This window comes from Myotis myotis, unplaced genomic scaffold (genome assembly GCF_014108235.1).
Source record: "Myotis myotis isolate mMyoMyo1 unplaced genomic scaffold, mMyoMyo1.p scaffold_m19_p_6, whole genome shotgun sequence".
Taxonomy (NCBI): domain Eukaryota; kingdom Metazoa; phylum Chordata; class Mammalia; order Chiroptera; family Vespertilionidae; genus Myotis; species Myotis myotis.
In genome coordinates this window covers 87918513-87927807 of record NW_023416368.1, presented here as the reverse complement: position 1 = coordinate 87927807, position 9295 = coordinate 87918513, and the positions used below count along the sequence as shown (strand labels likewise).

The window sequence follows — 9295 nt, the reverse complement described above, 5'->3', positions numbered from 1 at the left end:
AGCTGGCGAGCATTCTGGTCTCTTATAAAGGCACTAATCCCATCACCAGGGTGCCACCTTCATGGTCGAATTGCCTCCTGAAGGTTCCACCTTCTAACATCACATGAGGGGTTATATTTCAACATATAAATTTTTTTTGGGGGGGGGGAGGCAATGGGGCACACAAACATTCAGTCCATAACAACACCCATGGCACCTAGCACAATGTTAAACACATAGTAGATAAGCAACAGGTACATGTTGAATTGAACTGAATTATAAAGACTTGGTTACCATAAATTTTATTGGCCTCTGGCAATAGCTATCAGATTTGCCTATTTTTTTTATAGAAAGTTGATTTATTGGTGAGTGTAAAGTGAGGGCAGCACCAAGACTCTCATGAGTGTAGGGCTCGCCATTTGTCCAGGGGGCCACAATTAGGGATGTATTTGACCCCACAGCCATCTGGGATGAGGAGCTTCTTGCCACCATGTCTTCAAACTCATCCACTTTAAACTTAGTAAAGCCCCAATTCTTGGAGATGTGGATCTTCTGGAAGCCAGGGAACTTGAACTTGGCTCTGTGTAGGACCTCGATCACATGCTCCTTGTTCTGCAGCTTGGTGCGGATGGACATGATGACTTGGCCATTGTGGACTCTGGCACGGTGCCTTGGCGCTTTCCAAAGGCACCCCGCATGCCTGTTTGGAGGCTAGATTAGGGGCAGCATGAGTTCAGACATGAGTGTTCACCAGAAAGGGCTTTATCCAAGGTCCCTTAAGGCAACCCTTACCAACAACAGGTTGCATACACCGCCAAGAATGCTGCTGTTTGCAGCCATTGCACACCAGGCCCCCATGGGGAAAAGAGCATGGTCGGCTTCATTGGCTGCAGTGTCTATCTTTTACTAAGCTATCATGAAGAAGTCGCCATTCCTTGCCCTGGAGGAAAGGGGGAACAAATATGCACAAATAAACAGTAAAAATCAAACTGGGCCCTTGTAGAGGTGCCAACAAAGTGCTACAGAATCGCAGAAGACAGGAGCAATCTGCATGTTTAGCACCAGAGCACTGATAGGGCTCAGTAAATATTTCTGATGGATTCAATGACTTTCGTATTTTATAGTTTTTGCAGCCACTAGAACAGAATGTGATACATGCTCCAGAAATGTCTGTGGAATGAATAAGTCAACTCTCAAGATAAACTTTAGTGCTCTCCCAGCCTCACAGGCCAGGAGCATACCCCGCTGTGTGGTGGACACTCTCGTTCCTAAAGTTCTTAGTTGAATCCATAGCAGGAATTTGCCTTCAAAGAGGGCAGGCCAGGACTTTGTTCCTATGTCCGGAAGTTGAGATTCTGTTGAGTGACTACATCACGTTTCCCTTAAAGAGTAAACAATATGTTCTGTATTATCTGATAATTCTCAGGCATCTGCTCAGCAAACTGCATCCCTAGGGACTGAATTTACTTAGTTCGTACTAGAGGTCCCAAATTTGATATAGTAGAAGGCAGTAGGTGGAGCTTCTCATGCTCCAGCTAACACGACTCACAAGTCCACCAACACAGCTGCCTTCCTTTGAGCTCCGGGACTGCTGAGAAGCCCGGGGCTGAATAAAAAACCTCATCTTTAATGAGGAAGTTGACTTCCCTTGCCCAAGGGATTGGTGCTCCATAAGAAGAAAATGATTTATTTCTGGTATATCGGGAAAGGACAAAACGATGTGAGAGATGAGCATCTAAAAGGCCATCAGAGTGGACACGAGAATGACAGCCAAGAGTTAGGGTGCTGCCATTTAGCTAACTGCACAACTCTGGGCAAATCAGAATGTAGGCGTCAGTTCTTTTTGTAGAATAAACAGATTATCTAGTTTACCTCAGATCCTTCTAGCTTAAATATTCATCTCACTGTGTTTTTTACCTATTTGTTATCAGTCCCTCACAGTAGTATGCCTATCTGGCCAATATTTTTCCTGCTTGCTCACCTTTCTGGCTAATGTCTCATCATTTTCCACATCCTTATGCGATTTCTAGCAAATTCTAATATCAGTCTGGTTTCTAAAGCATGTAACTAATCTCTAGTTCACTTTGTTTCAACTGCTACATTTCAGAATCAGCCCTAATTATCCAGACTATAAATTCAAGACTCTAAACCATAAACAAAGGAATTTTCGTAATTAGAACCATCTCATTGCTGGACTCACTGGAGTTCAGAGAGGTCAGAACTATTGAAGCCCAACTATTGAAGACCTTGAGGCCTCCAGGGTCACCTGGCCCAGATGGTTGGTATTTTTAGAAACTGGTATAGAGTTACTAATGAGAAATGTGAGAGTGATAAAATTACTTCCAGCAGTATTTGCTGGCTGAACTGAGTAATCTTGAAGCCTGTTTTGTGTTGTGGTGACAACAGGTGAACAAAGTGTATAGTAGCGTGGGATTTGACGCAAAAGCTTCTGGGTGGAGCTGATCTTTTTTTAAATCCTCACCCGAAGCTATGTTTTATTGATTTTAGAGAGAGAAGAAGGGAGACAGGGAGAGAGAGAAACATCTATCAGTTGCCTCCCAGGTGTGCCCCGACCTGGGTTGAACATGCAACCTAGGCATGTGCCCTATCTGGAAACTGAACCCTCAGCCTTGTGGTATATGGACAACACTCCAACTCACTGAGTCACCAAACCAAGGCTGGATGGGGTTGATCTTAAACACCCAAGGAACACACTCTTTCTAAGAGCTATTATGGTGTCTTTGGTGTTTGGAGGGTTGCAGCATCAGGGGAACAGGATTCTCAGTCTGGGATCTCAGGAGGACTCTTCCTTAATGATCTAATGGCAGCAGAGATGGCCAGGCCAGCAGTGAGGAGGGACGCAAGTCCTGGTGTAGCTGCCAGTCTCAGGATAAATAAGAAACACAGAGATGTGAGCACCTGAAAGGCCATCCATATTAACATACGTTAATATGCCATAAGGTCTCATAGAAAATCTCAGAAAACTTTAATGACAATTCTTGGTTTGTTGGAGTTGTTTTTGTTTTTTCTTTGTTTTAGACAATCTTTCAGGAAATCAAAACTTTCCATTATTAATCATAACAGTAACTATCATCTACTGAGAGCCTAACATAGTCTAGGCCTGTGATGTCTAATACAGGTACCACATGGGATTATTTAAATGTAAATGAAATAAAGCTAAAAATTCAGTTCCTTAGTCACACTAGCTACATTGCAAATAATCTCTACTCACATATGACTAGTAACTACCATTTAAGGTGGTCAGAATAGGGAATCTTCATTATTGCAGAACATTCTATTAGACACTCCTGTAGGCGCTCTCTAAATGTCTTGTGGGCATTGTTCTTAATCCTCCTCACACCTCGGTATAGTAAATATTTCACCTCATTTTGCTGCTAAGGAAACCCAATCTCAGGACTATTTGGCCAAGTTCATGAACAGAGTAAGTGGCAGAGGTAGGACACAATTTTAAGTTGCTCTGGTTCCTAAGCCCCTGTACTTCTTTGTACCATGTTTCTTGATTACAGTTTATAGTCATGCAACCCCCTTTCTCAAAAAGTCCTTCGAAAGGATATTCACCAAAGAACAGTACTATCATTGAGCTATTGAGAAGTCAAGTAGACAGTCAGTCAAACTACCAAGGTGAGGGGTAAGTTGTCAGTAAAGTGGCATAGGCATGTCAGGATGCTTATGTGTAAATATACCCTTTCACGGTTAGGCAAACAAGCTTTGGCAGCTGTCACACTTTACCTGATAGTTCATAGTCCAATAATGAAGACATCATTCTAATGTGCTCCTAATGTCAACAAGCCTTAACCTGTCACTGGATATCACCTATAAGCAATGAGAAATAAGCAAAAATTATGACTCCGTCTTATAGAAATTCATGTTTTGTCTAGAGCAGGAAGGCTGTGTATATCGTTCTAAAATGTACCTCAAGAAAGTGTTTTTAAAGAACTGGAAAGAAAGACTCCAGACATGGGAAACTAAGTTCATTGAAGAAATGGATAGCCTTTAGTGAAGGGAGAACAAATGTGAGAGTTTTTGCCAATGGAATGATGCAGGTGGGATTGTGATTGGAGTAACTAGTCTGTGTTTCCCAAGGGCAGGACCAAGCTTTGTCATTTTTTACTTCTACGCCATGTGCATGTTGCTGGCATACAGTAGTTGCTCATTAATTATTTCTTGAATTGGCCAATTGTAAGAATTTCCTGTCCTCATAAATCCTGACAAAACAATTAGAATAATGGGATAGATGATACGATGTGGCATTTTGGTCAGCTTTTGGATAAGAGCAGCCTTGTTCTTCTCCAATATCTGCAACACACGTGTCTTTGATATTGTGCTCAGTTTACGTGGCTAACACGTATTGTGGTTAACCCTCACAAACTCACTTGGAAGACAAGCTTCACCCCAAACCCCAGAGGTGCACAGCCTTCAAAGTCAGCAGAACTCAGCTCCCATGGAGTCTGTGTACCCCACCTCAGTCGCCCATACGATGATCTGAGTACAGGCTGTAAGTCCTTGAAGTTTGGGTGTCCGCCCTGGAAGGCAATTTGGACAGAAATTACCTCAGCTGTACTCAGACATGACAGAGGACAACTTGTTTTTGATACAGGGAATAGGAACCAAGCCAGAGGGCAGTGGAGGGAATGGAGTAACCAGAGGGTAACACTCTGTCTTGCCAACTTTTTTCTACCTCTAGGAAAGCAGTCATCTTCAAAGCCACTTCCTTTCAAGGTTACAATGATAGGAGGCAGATCCTGCCTTACCCCTGCATGCCATGGAGACTCATACCTGATATTAATAGGACATTATCAGCCCAGGTGCCAGGCTCGGTGACTCACAAGGGAACAAAACCGTGGCACGTGTTGGGTGGTTGTGAGCTTTCCCAGAGATCAAATCCCAGAGCTGTGAACTTGTGCTCTGAATCTGGGTAGGAAAGTTTTTCTCTTTTTCCAGAAGGGCTGCCTTAATGTCTCCAAGTCAGGGAACAAGGCCAGTGCCTGGGGATTGATCAACGGGTGATTTAACGGTTCCCTCTACCTCGGGTTGTAGGGGACATGGTTAAAGAAGGATCCGTAACAACACAGAAAATGTTATAGGGATGAGAAGGAAGGAAAGTTCTCTTTAGCAACTCCTAGTCTCTGCTCGTTTTTAAATTTCTCTATAGAGCATTTTTGTGCTACGTCAGTACATTTATAAAGCTGCCTGGTCATGCTGGGGATGTGTTTCAGTTCATTCATTTAACAACCCTTGGGCCTCATTCCCTAACATCTGGCCATCCAGGTCCTATGTGCGCACACAGGAGGGCTTGTACACTAGCGACACTACCACTGGGGGCGGAACGTGGAGAAGGTTCCCCAGGGAGAGATGTCTGAAATAAAATAGACACAATTGTAGCAATTAAACAGGGAAGGGAATTCTATGCCATGGGAGTAGCATATGCAAAAGCCTATACATGAGAGCATGAATATTCAGGGAAAGAGGTTCACAGTGACTGGAGCATAAGGCATAGAAGTGGGAGCATTACGGATGCTGATGGAGAGATGGGAGGGCCCACGTACACCCAGCAGCTCACATCAGCTGAACACTGGTATGAATCCAACACTTTCTGTGAATGGTTTCACTTACTATTCACCCTAGGAAGTAGTTACTATTATTTTCTCTAATTTTAAAGATAAGGAAACCATGGCTTAGTGAATTTATATGACTTGCCTGTGATCATTGTTCTGGAGTTAATTAATGAGAGCACCAGACATAATTAAGTTAGTTCTGGAATTGTTGGTCAAAACCAAATCTTAACCAAACCCACTGAGCCCCAATGCCTTATACTTTGGTAAAAAAGCTTACCAACTAATGTTAGAATTTAATTATATAATACATTCCTTTATTCCTTCAGTAATGAAGTCACCCTATATTTATTGAGTATCTGTGATGTGTTAACTCTATTGTAGACACTAGGAATAAGCCAGTGAACAAAACATACATTTTGTCTTCATGGAATCTACATTTCTAATTAGGAGAGTCAGGCGGTTAAAATTAACAAAAATAGAATAAACAGAATTAGGGTTTCTTTTTATGAACAGAACTCTTTAATTTTAATATAGTTAAGTATATCCATCTTTTCATATAATCAATTTGAGAATATTTTCCTACCTTAAAGTCTAAAAGATATTTATTTCTGACTACAGTTATTTCCCAATATTTTGAAAACTTTAAATCTACAGAAATATTATATGATCAGTACAAAGGCTAAATTCAGCTAGATTTGTGAATTTGTCAATATTTTGCCATATGTAAAAAGTATTATTACTACTATTATTATTAGTTTTCTGAACCATTTGGAAATAAATGGCAGGCATTAAACACTTTACCCTTAAATTGTTAAGTATATGTTTCCCACATTCTTGTAATAACCCACAATGCAACTGCAATACTCAAGAAATGTTACACTAACACTGTTTTATTATCCAATATTCATTTCATATTCTAATTTTTTTAAATGTATCAAAAATGTTTTATATACAGGGTGGGGCAAAAGTCAATTCACAGTTGTGAGTACATGAAACAGAGTATATTCTTGTATTATTATTTATTAATTATTGTATTATTTTCCATACTAGCAACTGTAAACCTATTTTTGCCCCACCCTGTATATGAATCTATCAGGGATCACATATTGCATTTACTTGTAATGATCCTTTAGGCTTCTTTAATTAAGAATCCAGACCAATTGCTTTGCAGAATGTCTCTCTATATGGATTTTTCTGATTGTTTCCTCTGTTTAGATTCAAGCTAGTATTTGTTCCTGATCTTACTGGCAATCACAGATCCATGATAAAAGTTCCCATCTCCTATGGAACTTCTATTAAAAACTCAAGTTCCTTTTCAGTCATGGCATTAATTCGGGCACAGGTTAAGCTCCTGTAACAAAGAGACTCACAATTTTCAAGCTGAAACAAGGTAGACTTCAATTTCTCTCTCACATAAAAGTCCACAGATGAGCAGTCTACAGTCCTAGTGAGGAGGAAACTGGTCTTACAAGGTGTGTCAGGCCATAAAAACTGTGAACAACTGCCCTTGGGGGGTGAGGGGAAGGTCGTTATTGCTGGCCCCAGGACAGATCATCAGATATGGCCTGGGGACCCCCAACACCTGGGGGCCTTCCTGTAAGCCCATGAAAGGGGGCATATCTGCAAGACAAAGACCCCAGAAGGTTATAAAAAGTGAAGCCCTCTGCATGTTACTTCATTCTGATTTGGAAATTATTCCCGGAGTCCACTACTGTTAATAAACGTGGTCCCTCCCTTTCTCTAGGAAGCGTGCTTGGTATTTCTTTGGTCTTCTGCAACACTAGTAGAGTGGCTCTGCTCCATAAAGTCATCCAGGAACCCAGGTTCCTTCCATCTTGTTGCTCCATCATTGTCATTGCTGCGTTTGTCTTTCTCAAACAAAGCTGCTTTACTAGAACCACACCTGAATTTCAGCATACAGGAAGGGGAAAAGAAGATACAGTGATGTAATTTGTCCCTTTTAAAGAATGAAGATCTAGAAGTTGATATTGTAACTTGCACTCATTGACCAGACCCCACATTTAGGCACAAAGGAGGCTGAGGACGGCAATCAGTAGCTGGGGAGCCAATTGCCCTGCTAAAACTCCATAAAAGGAAGAAGGAGAGAGTGGACACTCACGGGCCATTAGTGGTCTACAGTCATCCACTAAGTTGTTATTTCCTTTAGTGAAGACTCAATACATGAACCAGTGGATTCAGCTCATTAACCTCTTTCTTTAGGTTATTATTCACGATACTTACTTACATGTTTGTTTGGTCTTTTTAGGGGGGTGGGGGTAGAGCTCTTTAGAATTCTCTTAACATAGTTTTAAAATATCAAAACTTTTCAGCAAAAAAAAAAAAAATTCAAAAAAATATCTTAGTTCCAAGAATGGAGGGTTGTCATCTCAGAAGGTGTTGGTATAGTTCTATATCCTCAAATACAATTCAATGGGGATGTCAAAGTTAATTCCAAAAGCATAAACACATTGTTTTCATACCAGAATTCAGGTTTTTCACTTTTCATTTATTCATGGGGAAACTTAGGGGTGAGGAGGAAGATATGTATTTAGTTGACTTATTTAATGTACAAAAGGCATAAACACACTGAGAGGTAGCTATACTATAGCATGATAATGTCAAAAATGACCTTGGAGGGTACTTAAACTTCTTTTCTCATTTTATGTGTGATGAAGATTGTAGATGCCTCACAGCTAGTTAGCGGTTATAAATATTTCTCTTTTCCGCGTCCAGCGCGGCTAGAGAGCGGTCCGGTTCCTGAGTAGGGGCAGCTGGGGATTGAGAAAATGAAAGAAAGAGACAGACACAGAGATAGAAGGAAAAAGCTGGGGTCGGGTGGGACAGCTGTCCTCTGATGGAGAGACAGTGACTCAGAGCCAATACAACACGTTTATTTTATACAGCAAAATACCAGGAAGTTTTACTAAAGCCCAAGACAAAGAAGATTATGCGAATTCTCTTTTTTTCTTAATATATTTTATTGATTTTTTACAGAGAGGAAGGGAGAGAGATAGAGAGTTAGAAATATTGATGAGAGAGAAACATCGATCAGCTGTCTCCTGTACATCTCCCACTGGGGATGTGCCCGCAACCCAGGTACATGCCCTTGACCGGAATCGAACCTGGGACCTTTCAGTCTGCAGGCCGACGCTCTATCCACTGAGCCAAACCATTTCAGCTATGTGAATTCTTGTGGCTTCTTTGTAATCATCACTTCTGGGTGGGCCCGGATAATCGTGTTTGTTCCTAGTGCTTAGCTGGACTTAGATAATGAAACGCACCCCCTGGCGCCAGAGCTGAAGGTATACTTCCAGGGCAGGGGTGGGCAAACTTTTTGAGTCGAGGGCCACAATGGGTTCTTAAACTGGACCGGAGGGCTGGAACAAAAGCATGGATGGAGTGTTTGTGTGAACTAATACATGTTAACACTGCTGCTGGTGAAGGAGCAGAGAGGAGAGCAAGAGAACCCTCCGCTCTTTCGGCTCTGCGGGCCGGATGGAACAGCCGAACAGGCCGGATCCGGCCCGCAGGCCGTAGTTTGCCCACGGCTGTTCCAGGGCATGGCTCTGCCGGGCACCGCTGGATTCAGATGACCATCAGCTCAGGGGCCTTTCCCAGGCACTCTCTGCAAGCTGTAAATTAAGACTTGAAACCAGATTTCTTGACTCTGGTTCAGATTTTCCCCGCATGTTATACAACCTCTCCTTGATATGGGGCCAGTCTGCCCTTCCTCACATATC

At 41.9% G+C, this 9295-nt stretch overlaps 1 non-coding gene and 1 pseudogene across 1 annotated transcript; both read right to left on the bottom strand.

Moving 5' to 3' along the window:
- Positions 1 to 376: 376 nt before the first annotated feature.
- Positions 377 to 677, bottom strand: LOC118658558 (annotated as a pseudogene).
- A 60-nt stretch (positions 678 to 737) lies between these two features.
- Positions 738 to 872, bottom strand: LOC118659451. The gene has a single exon (XR_004968569.1). It is a non-coding gene; the product is annotated as a small nucleolar RNA SNORA70 (small nucleolar RNA).
- Between the last annotated feature and the right edge of the window lie 8423 nt (positions 873 to 9295).